At 43.7% G+C, this 14,993-nt stretch overlaps 1 protein-coding gene and 1 pseudogene across 1 annotated transcript in view; both read left to right on the top strand.

Moving 5' to 3' along the window:
* Nucleotides 1-11,624, top strand: part of LOC131378741 (choline/ethanolaminephosphotransferase 1-like) — a 56,549-nt pseudogene extending 44,925 nt beyond the window's left edge.
* The window catches only part of HS6ST2 (heparan sulfate 6-O-sulfotransferase 2), a 341,808-nt gene that overhangs the window by 152,655 nt on the left and 174,160 nt on the right, over nt 1-14,993 (top strand). The window lies entirely within an intron of this gene.

Here is a 14,993-nt window from a genome sequence, read left to right as displayed (position 1 = left end):
TACTTGACTAATTTCACATCCGGCTTACATCCTGTTTTTCACATAAGCCTTCCTTCAAGGATAGCATATCCTTGAGGCCTAAATTCTTACTAGTTTAATCATGTCATGTCCCTTTTCTGCGAGCCACTGCTCTGATAAGCTCTCAACATCTGCCCTCTTGGAACTGCCTCACGGATGCCCTGGATGATTATTGTTCTTAAATCCTGCATGTGTCCCCGGTGTTCTGGGTTCTGATGATTCTAGTTGGGATTTTGTAATGGCCATTTAAGGTCTGCTTGTGGCCCTTGTGCATGCTGGGCATCCCAAATGCGCATTCCTGCACGTCTAATCATGTTTTTCTCTTCAGATGTGAAAAGGATGCCCAATATGGATTGTAATTCGTCCCAAGTATAAATGTTGGGACCTAGGAATTGGTCCACTCTTTCTGATACTCCTAGTGGATCTTCTAACAAGTTCCCCATTTCCTTTTTGAAGTCCCGTACGTCCCCTGAGCTTAGTGGGACAGAGATAAACCCTATCCCAGCCTGAGGTCCCCCCATGGGCATTTCCCTTAAAGGGTATAAATTCTGTTGCCTTGCCCTTTGTCTAGTCATTGGACCTCTAGGTGGAGCCTCAGCCTGTTCCTGTGCATTTTCATTATCCGGGAGTGGAGGGGCTTGTGGTGGTACATACGGTGGTGGAACTAAGGGAACTTCTTCCTCTCGTTTCCCTCTTTTCTTATCTTCACGAGAGTCAGGTTTTTCTTTTAGGTTGAATAGGAACACACCCGGGGTCTCAACCCATATACTTGCATAGTCACTCTCCTCCTGACTAAAGGGGGTTTTAGTGTTTACCCATAAGTTGAGTTTCTGCCTAACCCAATCTTCTGATGATCCAAATACAGGCCAAAAAACATTTCCAGATATTTCTTTCTCACCCCATACTTCTACACAATAGTGTATCATTTTGGCCTTATCCTTATCTCTAGTCCCAGGATACTGCTTCCATTCAGCTAGCATGAATCCTAACGGACTGTCTTTAGGCACAGGTGGGAGTTTCATGGGTGGAGGGGGCTTGCTCTTCCCCTGTCCCATCTTCTGGAGTGCCTTCTATCACACGTGTGCAACCAGTCGCTTCCCCTTGTTCGTGGCCCACGCCCTCGCGGGCAATGGGAACCGCACTACTGAGGGTCCACACTCACTTGGGGTGTCTGGCTGCCGGCTCCCCTCTCACACAGCACACTCAGCACACTCCAGGATACCCGACCCCGACCGAACGGCTCCCCACGTGTAATTCCACGCAATACTTACGCGTCCTGCGTCTTTGTCCGGACCTTTGTGCACAAAGTTTATAGGGTTGACCGGTCTCCTTTGCTTATGTCCCGAGTTTTAGGTTCGTCGGTGAGAGCGGGGTAGGTTACAGAGATCCTGGGGCCACCTGGAGGTGGGGCGCCTCCCCAGTATTCCTATTCTACCGGAACATTCTCATCCGAGTCACGGCACCAAATTGTTATAAATTGCACGACTCAAGATTTAGTCCCAATTAAAATTTTATTAATTACAGCAAGCGGGGCATAAGCAAATGCAGCGCTGGGCGACAGGGAGAGTCTGCACTCCGCCGACTGCCGCCCGGTTACGGTCTTCCAGTTCTGTTTTATGCAGTTCTTTTCTTCTGTTATCATATCGATGTTATCTTGTTGCTAGGAGACCGTCTTCTATCTTCCGAAAACAGCCACAGTTCCCCTTCCTGGAGCTCAAAAAGCCTTGTTAAGCAATAGCATATGTGTCTAAAAAATCATGAGTCATGCTGTGTTTGCAAGTTTAAAGGTTCTCTTAAAAATAACGAGTCATCCTGTGTTTGCAAGTTTAAAGGCTCTCTTAAAAATCATGAGTCATCCTGTGTTTGCAAGTTTAATGAACAAAGCATTAACTCGTTACAAGGGAAAAAGCTGGTTCTCAGGCTCAGTGTCCTGGTTCTCAGGCTCGACGTCCTTGACAGTGCTAAAACAACAGAACTTTCCTAGCATTGTCAGGCCTCTCTGTGTCTGTCTCCAAAAATCCTGCTACAGTTAACATTCCAGCAAGGCACCTGTTCAGCCTCTCCACTTAAAGTACTCATGGCTGGAATCTCTAAAATTGCTGCCCAGAGTGGAGAAAACAGATGGACAAACAGAAACCCTTACTTTTGCCGATTTGGTCTTCCATCATTTGGCAAGAGAGAAACTTGCTGCAGTATGAAATGTTACAGCAAGCAGTGTTATGATAGTTCATCCATCAAAATACGTGTCCCATTAATGGCTAGAGCCATTTTTCTTGCTGATGTTTCCACAAATAAGAAAGTGGCCAGTTGTCCTAGAATCAGTTAGGAATCATCACCCTCCCAGACTGGGAGAGCAGTGTTGGTGTAGGACCAGGGATGCTCCCTAGGTTAACCTCTGCTAAACTGAGATAAAGATCAGGTGCAAGACTTGCTGGCTTACAGACGCTGCAAAGATGTCTTCAGATAGTGGGTGAAACCGAGCAAAGGCCAAGGAAAAATGGTTGCACTTCCCAAAGTGATGGCTTGTCGGGCTGTGGTAGGACAGAAACAGTAATGGGTGTTTCCTAGAGAGAGATGGTGTATACAAGGCTGGAAAAACTTGGCTGGCAAATTAAACTGCTTGCAGCACAGGGGAGGGCAAGACCTTTGTTTTGCAGGAGTTGCTCTTGTGCAGATCAGGGAGAGCTCCTGAGCTTCCTCTGTGCTTAGGGATGGGGAGGAAGAGAGCACCCCAGCCTGCTGAAGAAAATTCAGTGGAGAGTACAGCACATGGCTCACTTAGTTTATTAAAGCTTTGAGATAAAGGATCAAACTCCAATTTAACTTTAAAATGGCATTCTCAAGAACTGTTGGGGTTGGACTTAACAAGTGATGCTGCATAATTCATTGCTGATTTTTATCACATCGTTTAAACATAAAAAAAGCTATCAGAGGGTCAGGCCAAGAAAGTTAGCTGTCGACAGCAACCTTCTCCTTGACTCGCCCTCTCTCACACCAGCCATGCTTGCTGACTGCATCCAGCAGGCAAGGCAGAGCCCAACAGAGTTGCAGGAGGGGAGAGGGGTGCGGGGTGGGTTTTGTGGTGTAACTTGAGCAGAGAGATGATGGGGGGCTTGAAAATGATGGTAAGCTTAATCAGCCTTATGTCCTGCAGAGCAGAGAGCTGGGGTGCTGTAGTGTTGTCCGGAGAGGTATAAAATACAGCCAGCATTAGCACGTTATGGCAAAAACACAGCCCTTGGTGCTGACCGCCTGCCGCTTCCCATGGGGGCTGTTACTGATGGAGCCTTCTTGAAAGGAAACGTCATAAAATATATATTTTATTGCTTTGCTTTCAGGGCCTTGATACTTTGGGAGTTAGCACTTCTCCTCAGACCCAGTGATGCTCAGACTGTTTTACTCACAGTGAAATGGCTTTCAGAGTCAGTCAATAATTCTTCAGTCAAGATTTTTGAAGCGTTATCAACGTGGTTCACAATAATGGTTTCTTTGTTTTTCTTAAACTTTGCTTGTCCTTGGGAGATCCACACAGAAAGTTGTTTTGTGTGTCTTGGAGCATCCCATAAACTAAGCTGGTGTGTGTCTGCATGTTGTGCTGATGCTGTTGGTTGTTTTTGGAGATGAGGACAGCAAGAGGGCAACAGAGGAAAATATTTGATCACAGTATTGTGTTTGTTCCTTACTCATTTAATAGAAGCTAATTTAGATTCACCATGATTTAATTAAAAAAATTAGCTGCACTTGAGGTGTTGAAAATAGTATTTCTAACTGCAATAACATCTGGCAAAAATCCTGGTATTATAAGTAAAGTCAGACTTACTTCTATGCCATAGGTGAGGTTGAGTCATGGAGGCAACAGGTTTTTAGTTGAGATGAAAGTAATACATTTTTGTGTCTGCCAAGTCCTCAGCGAATGATGAGGCCCGAGGTCACGTGCCATGGGTGATACAGAGTATTCAGAGCTCTGGGTAAAAGCTTGGGACTTGTATGTGAAAATGACTCAATAATGCAAACAGCCATGTGTACCACAACACCAGGTGATTTAACGACCAGGCTTTTTCCATTTGGATTTTAATGCTCTACGAGGTTCAGTTTGTTTTCTCCTCCTTGATGAGCCCTGGTGTGTGGCAAGAAGCCTCAGTGAGCCTGTATGTGATTTGCATGGGTGTTTTTTGTTTTCTCTGCAGTCTTCTGAAAAAAAAATAATTTAAAATCCTACTTTTCACAGTCCTCAGGGGTATTCCCAGAAGTTTTCCTCCATCCTGCTCCTAGGAATTTACCGGGAGAGCCCTCAAAATGGCCCTTTTCCCCCCATTGCAATTGCATCCATGTGCTGAGTGCTGTGCTCTATCCCTTCTCGGTCAGAGGTACTAGGACCCTGACCAGCAGCAGCAAGGTTTAAAATAGAATCATGGAATGGTTTGCATTGGAAAGGACCTTAAAGATCATTTCAACCCCCCTGCCATGGGCAGGGACACCTTCCACTATCCCAGGTTGTTCAGAGTCCCATCCAATCTGGCCTGGAACACTTGCTTGGATGGGGCAGCCACAGCTTCTCTGGGCAACCTGTGCCAGTGCCTCACCCTCAGAAGGAAGAATTTCTAATTCCTTCCTAATTTGTAATCTTTTATGCATTCTGATGCTCAAAACCCTGACCACTGGGTTTCCTTATGCTCCCTGGGCCGCTCCAGCTGCTGAGCCTCTCTAGCTGTGACAGCATGGAGCAAAGCAGAGATGCTGCTTCAGAAGGAGCCTCCCTGCCCCATGCTTCTGGCTGCTCTCTCTTCACCAGACCCACAGCACTGGCCAAGGACTCACTCCTCAGCCCTCAGGTTGCTCTTCCCACTCTTATTTGAGCCCCTCTAAATCCACAGAGTACTTCCTGGGAAGGAAGTCTCCACCGGTATTTATGAAACTGTTTTCATAAACTGCTGGTTGTTCAATAGGGCATAAAACAGCCATTATGAGACAGTTATTTGCTCTACAAAGTAATTCTACTCCCTAGCTCCAGTTTTACACAGCGCTTGCTGCATTTCATTTAGTTCTCTCAGAAATGTGTCACAGTAGATTAGCTATTGATAGCAAAATACAGTTTCCTGTATGACTGTCACTTAACCTTCCTCCATACTCTCCCTTTTAACCCCAGATCATCAAGTAGTGCCAAATCCCGTTGCTCCTACAATGAAATAGGTGCTGAAATACCTCAGTGGAGAGAAATTTTAAAAGGATGTTTGAGACATTTCTGCTGTTTTCTGTCTCCTCAAAGCCAGTATCAAACTACTGATGTCGGAAATGACTGTGAAGTATTTTGTTCAACCTAGGTAGTAGCACCTCCCTTGGTGACTAGTCAGCATCCAGCACCTTCAGCACAGAGAATTATTTCCATTGTCAACATAAATTACCATGTATTAAGTAAATAATGCATAATTAATGTCATGGCAAATAATTTATTGCGCAGCTGATCAGGAAATACTTTTTTTAAAAATGAAATAAATAGGTTGAGGAAACCTATCAGAAGATTTGACCTTTAGTTTTAATTCATTTATTTTAGCTCAGAAAACCATCAGTGAGAAGAAAAACACTTAAGCAAATCACTGTTTGTTTTTGCAGAGTGAAAGTCCCTTCTTGTCCCCCAGCATCAGCGTTTGCCCCATGGTCTGTGCTCCATGCCGAGGATGATGCAAAGTAGGTGGTGTGGGAGCTGGTGGCAGCCTGGGCTCACTGGACAGTGTGGAGGCACTTTGTCCCCCTGGCCACTGCATTGTCCCACCATCCACATCAGGGTGCCATGGGGACCACCTCCTTAAAAAAGATACCCAAAAGTGAGTGCTGGAGTGGGATGCAGACCCCCTTAAGCTTTTCAAATTGCCACAAAGGTGGCCAAGGGACTGTGGTTAAATACCTTCCTGCAGAGAAAATCACTTCTATTAAAGAGCTCTTTAATCTACTGCAGGATCCATAGCAAGAACCAGAGTCCAGAAGCTGAATGACCTGGGCCTGATTTCCTTGCATGGCTGTGCTTTAACTCTCAGTACAAAAAGCGCAGCAAAAAAAAAGAGAAGAGAAGAGAAGAGAAGAGAAGAGAAGAGAAGAGAAGAGAAGAGAAGAGAAGAGAAGAGAAGAGAAGAGAAGAGAAGAGAAGAGAAGAGAAGAGAAGAGAAGAGAAGAGAGAAGAGGAGATACTGATGCAGCCTCAGAGCTGCCAGGGTGCTGAGATTTTGGCGCATCTTCATTGAAGACCAAAAGCTGGGTAGTTGTAAAAGCAAAGTCCTTTATTGCACTGTTAAAATCAGTCTCACGAAGACAAAGTTATTACAGTCTGTGCCAGTATGCAGGAAGCCTTCTAACATAGAGTCCCTAAGTCCCAAGCAGAAGCAGCAGCATCTTATCAGTAGTAGCGGCAACAGCAGCAGCAGCACAATAATCTGTGTCCTATAAGCGTGCTAGCATCCTCAAAGCAGTGCATTTTTATTCTATTTTTAGCCAACCAGGCTTAAACACGAATTTTCTACAGTCTTGCTGGACCTATCCTAAGCTAAGTTGGATGTGCGACAGTATTCGTAATTTCTTCCACAAATTCTACGCATATAGCTCTATCTGTTCCATCTAAGAATGTTTAGCAAGGCTACATTGTTTTCATTATGTCTAGAGCTTAACTAATTTTGCAAAAGGCAATGCTACTGAACTTTAGACTAGGTTTTAGGTCCTTTTCTTACTAACTAATTCAGTCTCTTATTTGCTAAGGCACTTAAAAAATCCTCTAGTTATTTAAACTTGCATTTCTACCTCATGTCTGTGTGGACTTATGTATTTTCATTTCTCTGAAGGTTTTAATTCAGCCCTCACATCTCTAGACACCTCCGGGCCTGTGTGGATGGGGCCCAGGGGGATTTGTACCCCAACACCAGGGTGCTCCTGATTTTTCTGCAGGGTTTCCTCTTTGTGCTTTGAAATAGATAAAACTCAATTTTATGTGGTGGGTCCTGGGACAGGTGGTGTTTGCAGAGTCCCTGATGCAGCAGTTGCTTGCAGAGGTGGAAACAAAACAATGGCAATGAAGGATGAGCAGTGGGCACCAAGAAGGAGTCATGAATCTTGTGTTTTGTAAAGGGCTAGAGCAGCTCCCTTGCCAAGGTGCTGCTGTGCATGGGAAGCTACAGGTAACAACAGGAGCATCGCAGCCTTGCACGGGGTCAGGTGCAAGGGGGGGTTTCTGACATTCTAAATTGTTTTCAGACATGATTTGTGCAGAGTTGGTGTCAGAGGGGAGGCTGATGCCAGGGGACAGTGGTTGGAAATGAATCTGCTTGCTTGCACAACCTCTCTACCTCCCTAGTTGAATAAAGTTTTGCAACTTTAAATAACAGTCCTCTGGAAGTCTCAGAATTGTAAAGGTGTGATTTCACCCCAGTGTCCTCACTGTCAATTCTAGTGAGAGCAGTGTAATCCCAGTGGAGAAAGCATCTGAGAACAAACAAGTTACCACTCAGTCTCAGTGGAGCACTTGAACTGTAAAACATTTTTTACTGTGTGATGCAAAGTAAATCAAGAAATGGGCCAATCTTCCTGTGCCAGCTGACTTTTGAAGTGGTATTGAAATAAAAGCTCTGTACTTGTAAGCTTAGCAAAATCACTAGCAATTACTGCGACACAATGATTTTGGTTTCTTTCCAGTGCTTTTTTTTTAAGGGATCGAACAGTGGTTTTTAGAAAAGGATGCATTCATGGTGAATAAGCTAAACCTGGGATTAGTAACTCCTTGTTGCTCATGGGAGAAGCTTTCTTAGGCCTTTTGGCATGGGAACAAGAAGAACACAGCCTGCTCCATGTAAGGCTGCCTCTACATGATTTGACCCCATGCTGGGAAAGGGATGCTCCCTACAGAGCAGGAACGTTTCCTCTGAAATTTTGAGGCCAACTGCCTTGACATGCACATCTCTTTGGTGGTGACTGCTTGTGTGCAGGAGTCATTGCAACTCAGACAAGTCTATGATTAGCAACCTTAAATAAATTTTATAAATAAATAAACAGTGGGAAAGTCCTTCAGAGAAGAAATTTTTTAAAAAATAAGGGTTTTGACCAGGTTAGTTTAACCTAGTTATTTGGAGGGCTGTAGTCCTGGCTTAGCAGGGGGGTGACTGCATATGTGGGATGTCAGTGTTCATGTGCCATCCTGCTGCCATCTGTCCTACACAGAGCTCAACTGGAAACTCTGAGGTGAGGAGACCCCAGGGTCTCTGCTGTGAATTGTCCTCATCAGCTCATTTCTCACAAGTCTCCAGCTACCAGTTTTAATTCACTGTAATTGAGCAAACATTGGTGGTGCAAAGGTTGGGAGATGCCAGTGTTTATTTTATGCGCATTTTTACATCTAATCTGATGGTCTGTCTTGGACTGTGGCTCACCATCAGTGTTGAGTTACATAACCCCAGGAAGTATAATCCCAAACGCTTGCACAATCACCCCAATAGCTGTGCACCCTTAACTATCTGCAGCTCATGTTGGCACAAGCCAGTGTGTAAGCATTTGAGATCACCCAAGTGAGTCAGGCACTAACTGGACAAGAAAATTTGAAACTATTTTCAAGGCAGGAAGATCAAAATTTTGATTTCTGTTTTTTAGGGACCTTGCTTCCTCCTTAGAAGGCCAAGTGTAATTTCAGATCTGTTTGACCTTTTAGCTTGGAGAAAGGCAACCTTTATACATGATGCATGAACACAGGTCTTTGAAATGTAGGAGAAATGGTTTGTTCATCGAACATGCAAACAAATTATTTGCTCCAGCTGGTAGAAATTGCTTCCTCCTGATGCTGAAGACTCCAGGATGGTGTAGATAAATGTAGACAAGAGATCTCTAAAGTTAGGTTTTAGAAGATGAGGTTTATTGTAAGGGATGTGGGGGCCTTGCTCTGAGCTGCCAGGCTGCAGCTCGTGGCAAGGCCTAGGAAAGTGGGGGAAGGGAGAAGTAGGGAGAGGAAATTCCAAGAGAGGAAAGTCCTCGGGAAAGGATGCAAGCAAAGAGTGCGTCCAGCCCCCTTGGGACCCCTTATCAGGGGTCTTCAAGGTGGGCTGGAACAAGCCTTGGGCCAATGGGGTTACAGATACCTGATACTTCAGGGGAGGGTTACAGGTGTGGGATGAACCATACATTGAGGGGTGAGACAGAACATTCCATTTGACCTCTGGGTCTGGCTGCAGGTAACCTTCAGATGGTCACATAACTGTTTTCCCAGACATCCAGTATCTAATACATCTCAAACATCAAAACTTACTTTCAATTCTATCTCACCTACAGGTTTCTCATTCTCAGAATATAGGCAATCATATTTATAGGGTTTTTTGGCTTCTTCCTCCCCAACATCTTCCCCATTCTTATTAACAACTAAAACACTAGACACTGTCTTACTCATTACTTTTTTCACACACTGAAGTATGCAGGGAACCGCTACTAAAACTACAATTACTACTATTAGAATGGTCAAACCTATCTTACAAAGTTCCTTTAGCCCAGGTGCAAAGCTCAAACCATCAAACAAATTGTCTAGCCAGGATGGGTCATCTATTGTAATTTGGCTAGCTAAATCTCTCAATTTTTGCAATTGTTTATGAATGGAAACAGAGTGATCGGATAAATTCATGCAGCACAAACCTTCAAAATCTTTTGGAAAAGTTACTCTAACTAAACAGGTTTTTCAGGGCTTCTGTCAGATAGACAGATGGTATCAGAGCCTACAGACTTGGCTAAAACAACTCAGACATTCATCTTTGGTTGACTTAGGTAAAGCTTCACTACAAAAACTAAAACAAAAGAACAAAAGTAACATGCAAACAATAAAACTCCAGTCTTTTCTTGGGCTGTTCTTGGCAGATCATCTTCTCCTGATGATTCTGCGCAGCTCAGGTCTGGGTGCTTGCTTCTTGGTTTGCAGCAGTACTGGCTGATGTGGGGGTCTCAGCGGGCTTAGATGCGTGGTACAGCTTCACATTCTTCACTGGGACCCACTTGAGTCCTCTTTCTGTGGAGGCAAATGCAAACCTCTTCCCCCATGTTACAGGATTATATGGTCTTTCTAACTGTCTTGATTCTAAATTTTTAATTGAAACTGGGGTTGTTCTTTCAGTTTTACTTTTTTATTCTTCAAGAAATTTCTGTAAATGTGGGGATCAGGCTCCTTTGCAGAGCTGTTCAGAAGATTATAAACATACTGAGCTTTCTTCAATCTCTTTTGAGGTGTAGCTTGGGCTTTCCCCCTTTTCACTTGACTTAAAATGCGTTTTATGGTTTGGTGTGTTCTTTCTAGGGTATTTTTCAGCAGTTGTTTAAAATATGAAGAGCAGATGCCACTGTCCTTTATCACTTTTTGCAATTCTTTCATGTCCTGAGATGGGATAGGTGTCCACGTTCTGGGACTTCCGGCTTGCAGGTGGGAACCTGCAGGACACATGGCATGTCCTGTGGCATGTCCTGTAGCATGTCCTGTCGTGTTCAAAGGTGGCAATCCTGTGTATAAGCAGAATGAATGGAAAACTTTGCAACAGGCGAAAAAATACAGTAAAAGAGCATTGCTTGAAATCTGAAAGTGCTCGAACAATGTTAGATTGGATTCATACTGCAGATATCAGTTCTCCAGCCTGGATTGCCCCTAATCTGATCACCATCATCAAACTGTTAATAATATATTTACAACTCTGTTATTAGCATGTTACTGCTCAACAGCTTCAGAGCAGTCGCCTCCCTGGACATTCATGCTTGTGCCTGTGGCATTCCAGTCCCTGGATGCTACAGATGAAAAACAAGCAAGAAGGACAAATAGCAGCACTCTGTTAAGAGAGCTTTTTGATCATAGCTGTGATTCATTGTCCACAGTCTTTGTGGTTTTAGAAACTTGTATTGTTGTGCAGCTGGACACCAACCCTGATTGGATGTTCTTCTGTTGTTTTGCTGTGACATTCATGTTTTACTGCGCACACTGACTGACGTACGTCTCAGGAACGCTGTGCTTCGGCATGATTGATGTGACTGAAATACAAATCTTCATAATAATCATGCATTTACCGGCAGTGATTGGAAGACCACATTTTTAGCAATCTCTGATTCCAAGACTGAACATTCAGGTGAAAATACTCCCAGCCCTTTGTACTGTGGCACGAACCATATTCTCCTGTACAAACTGGAGTACGCAAAAATGGATCCATTTTAGCAGGAACAAGTGTCCTCTCACCTTTTCTCCACATTGGCTCCATGATTGCCTTGGCTGCAGTGATCTACAAGAAATCTGCTGTGCAGCACTTTGAGAGGCACCCCTGCCTCTACATCCCGACTTTTGGCTTTATGTGTGCAAAGATCACGAATCCACTGGTGGTTGCCCACATGACCAAGAGTGAAATGTATTTATATGACACAGCACTCATAAGCCCAGCATTGCTGTTCCTTGACCAGTGTTTTAACAGCTTTATTGATAAGTATATTGTCCTCTGGATTGCCCTGATCCTGTCCCTGTTTAACCTGCTCCGATACTGTGTCAGCGTGTGCAGAATTGCTGCCCACCTGTTCCACATCAAGGGCTGCCCCATGCCCTCGAACCATCACTAGGGATGGGAGCTGCCACAGGGGAATGGAAAAAGAGTTAGGTTTCTACAGGAATGGATGAAAACTTGTAAGAGACAAATGCTAAAAGCAGATGAGAACAAAGTAATTTATAATAATCAATGTTGTATAACTTTTCTTCTTTGTTATCAGTAACACTCCTTAACTAGTCTCCTGCCTGAGAGAGTGAATTCCAAGTTCACCCTAGTCAACTTTCCATGTAGTCAACTCTGTTGGTTCCAAGCCTGGAAAAGCATGCAGGAAACAAATGCTCTGTCTTTGTAATTACCTTGATTACTAATTTCTCTCTATATGGTGAATGGATCCCCACCAACTGGAATTTCTAATGTAGTATAATTACATCTGCAATCTGACTTGCTTTTAATTTTAACATTTCATCATCTCTTAGTGAAATACTTGTTTAGTGTCCACTTGGAATTTATTTACTAAAGACTTAAGCTGGTGAAAACCCAAAGATATCTTACTAAGTTGTGTGGCTGCAGCAGCTGCCAAGTAAGAGCCAAGCTGAGTGGTTTTCACTCGTGCATTGCTGACAAAGCAGTTTCATGCTGAACAGGGTCACAGTAAGCCTTGTGCGTGCAGTGAACACCACAAGCCCTCTGAAGATAAAAAGCCAGATGGTCAGCTCCGGAGAAGATAAGAGGAACACTTCTGGCCAGAGCAGCTGATCTCAAATTCGTCCCAGACTGACAGATCTCCAAGGGCCCTGGAATCCATCACTCTGAAACCTGCTTGTCAGCAATCAGGACACCTCTGAGGCGAATTCGACAAGAGCTGCACCCAAGCCTTTGAGCTTTGCATCTGGACCCCAGTGGCTACCGAGTAAATGGACTCGGCCAGCAAGGAAGGAAAAGAAGGAAGAAGGATCATCAAGTCCTTGCTGAGACAGCTGGTGGCTGAGGCCACTGGTGAACAATGCCCTCCTGACCCAGACTGGGTTGTAGCGTGCATTTTTGATTGCCAAGGCCCCTTGGGATTGTTGGAACTTTCCCAGGACTTGCATGAGTGGCAAGAAAAAGAGTGTCCTCAGTGTCAGGAAGTAATAGTTATAGAAGTGAGCTGCGGAGTTTGTGGTGCACAACTTGAGAGAGAGACACCAAAGCTTTGGCATAAGGGTGGTTTGTGTGACCATTGCTATAGTGGTACCCTTGGTGCCTTTTATCAAGCAGCACAGGTAGTGTTGAGAATACCTAACCCTGTTCCTGATGATTTTGTTGGAGTAGCAGATTGGAGATTTGCGCAGACAGTGTGGGCCATTAAGAGAGGGATATGGCAAGTCTGCATGGTAAGACGTTCTCGTGTGTTGTGTGCCTTTTGCTCATGGTGTCAACAAGTGTTGCAGGATCTTCTCAACTAGCTCATCAATTTTCTAAGGGAGCTAATGTATGGGTGACATTTGCCAAAATGACTGGACAGGATTCTATTTGCCTTAGCCTGGCCAATCCCCAAGACCCATTCAGAATTTGTTTAACAGGAACACCCCTTTGGAGCCCTCACAATTTTAAAGATTATGTGAAAAATGAGACAATGCTGAATTTTACTGTGGCAAACGCCACGGTGTGGACATCAGATTTCACAGTCGCCCAGGCTGATGGAGGCTGGCAGTGTAAAAATTATAGAGCAACTTGATGATACGCTTACTTCACCACCTGAAGAATTAGACCTCCTTGAATGTATGAATGCCAGCTCTATGAATAGAAGTGAGGGAGGTTGGGTGTCCTTTGAGCCCCCCACAGAGCAGAGTTTAAATATGCATAGCCAGAAATGGGCTGCAATAAATTCAGCTTGACTATCTAGTGGCAGTGTACACCAACAACTTTATTCCAAATGTAATTTGACTGGCAAACCAGAGCGATGCCTTCCATCAGGAACATTTTTAATATGTGGGGACTGCGCTTGGAATGGAGTCCCAGCCAGCCCACATGGGGGCTGATGCTATTTAGGGAAGCTTACCCTGTTTCACCCTAACATAACAACATTGATGACTTCGACAAAAGTCTCTTGGAGAAAACGTACCATACATGAGTTGGACTGTATAGACATTAAAAAAAAAAAAAAAATCTAGTCCCAAGCTAGGACAGTGTTAACATCCATGTTTATACCAGGGAGCAACAGCCACCAGAGCAATGACCACATTGAAGTAGATGGCATGCTTGACCAAATCAGAAGTGAATTTAACTAGTCAAATTTTAGGTAAGCTATCAGCGGATGTTACCAGTGTTATCTATTCTGCTTTGCAAATCCGTGCTGTGATTGATTTTTGCTTTTAGTGCATAACCATAGGTGTGAAGAGTTTGAAGGAATGTGTTGAATGAACCTGTCCGACCATTCTGGATCAATTCACAAAAATTGCAATTAATGAAGAACAAATGACATGATGTAAAAGAAAGTGATAATGTATTTAGAGATTAGTTAAGTAACCTTAGGATTACAAGATAGCTGAAGTTTGTTGTTTAACAAATGTTTGTTATATTATTACTTATATTATTAGGATTATTAGTACTAAGTTGTGTAATGTCATGTATTAAGAATATGTCGCGTGAGACAATATCTAATGTTTAGCTTGTGCAAAAGAAAAAGGGGGAATTGTAGCAGGATTTTTGGAGACAGACACAGAGAGGCCTGACAATGCTGGGAAAGTTCTGTTGTTTTAGCACTGTCAAGGACGTCGAGCCTGAGAACCAGCTTTTTCCCTCAACAAAATTGAAAACAGGTAACCACAAAAGAATGCTTATGCAGATAACACTAGCCAATTGCTAGTAGTAAAATGCCGTGTGAACAACTTGTGCACAAGAATGATATATGTATAAAAGAACCCTGTGTACCCTCAATAAATTGAGCATTCACCACTACTTCTGTGAAGAAGGTGTTTGACTCTGGCTGTTCCCCGTGGTTTTTTTTTCAAAATCACCCTTTAGGATTACATTCCAGGAAGGGAACAATGTGGGAGAATGGGCAGGGAAAAGGGGCAGGGACAAACCTCGGGGTGATACATTTTCCCAGGGAACAGGGAGGTACAGAAGAAACCATTACAAAACCCAATATAAAAATGAAATATAATATGAAACCAAATAATACACAAGAACACTCCCCTCTTCACCTTTAGCTCCTTCTGAGCGGTGATGCAGAACACTGACCCTGAATGCTTCTCGCCAAATGTTTAATGTTCTTCCCACCCTGCTTTTATTAGTACGCATAATCTCAGGCAGGTATGGACAGTGACTGAGGTAGGAGTAAAATGGTTTTCCTTTTTTTTTGCCATTTGAGGAGATCCCAGAGAATGGAGATTTCTAAAATAAATATATATTTGCATAATTAATTTTAGCAGCCCTGGCCAAGTTATGTTGCTTCGTGTCGCAGTGTCCTAA

Source organism: Hirundo rustica, chromosome W, assembly GCF_015227805.2.
Source record: "Hirundo rustica isolate bHirRus1 chromosome W, bHirRus1.pri.v3, whole genome shotgun sequence".
NCBI classification, from domain to species: Eukaryota; Metazoa; Chordata; class Aves; order Passeriformes; family Hirundinidae; genus Hirundo; species Hirundo rustica.
Note: the sequence above shows the minus strand (reverse complement) of the source record. Positions and strands in the feature narration are given on the sequence as shown.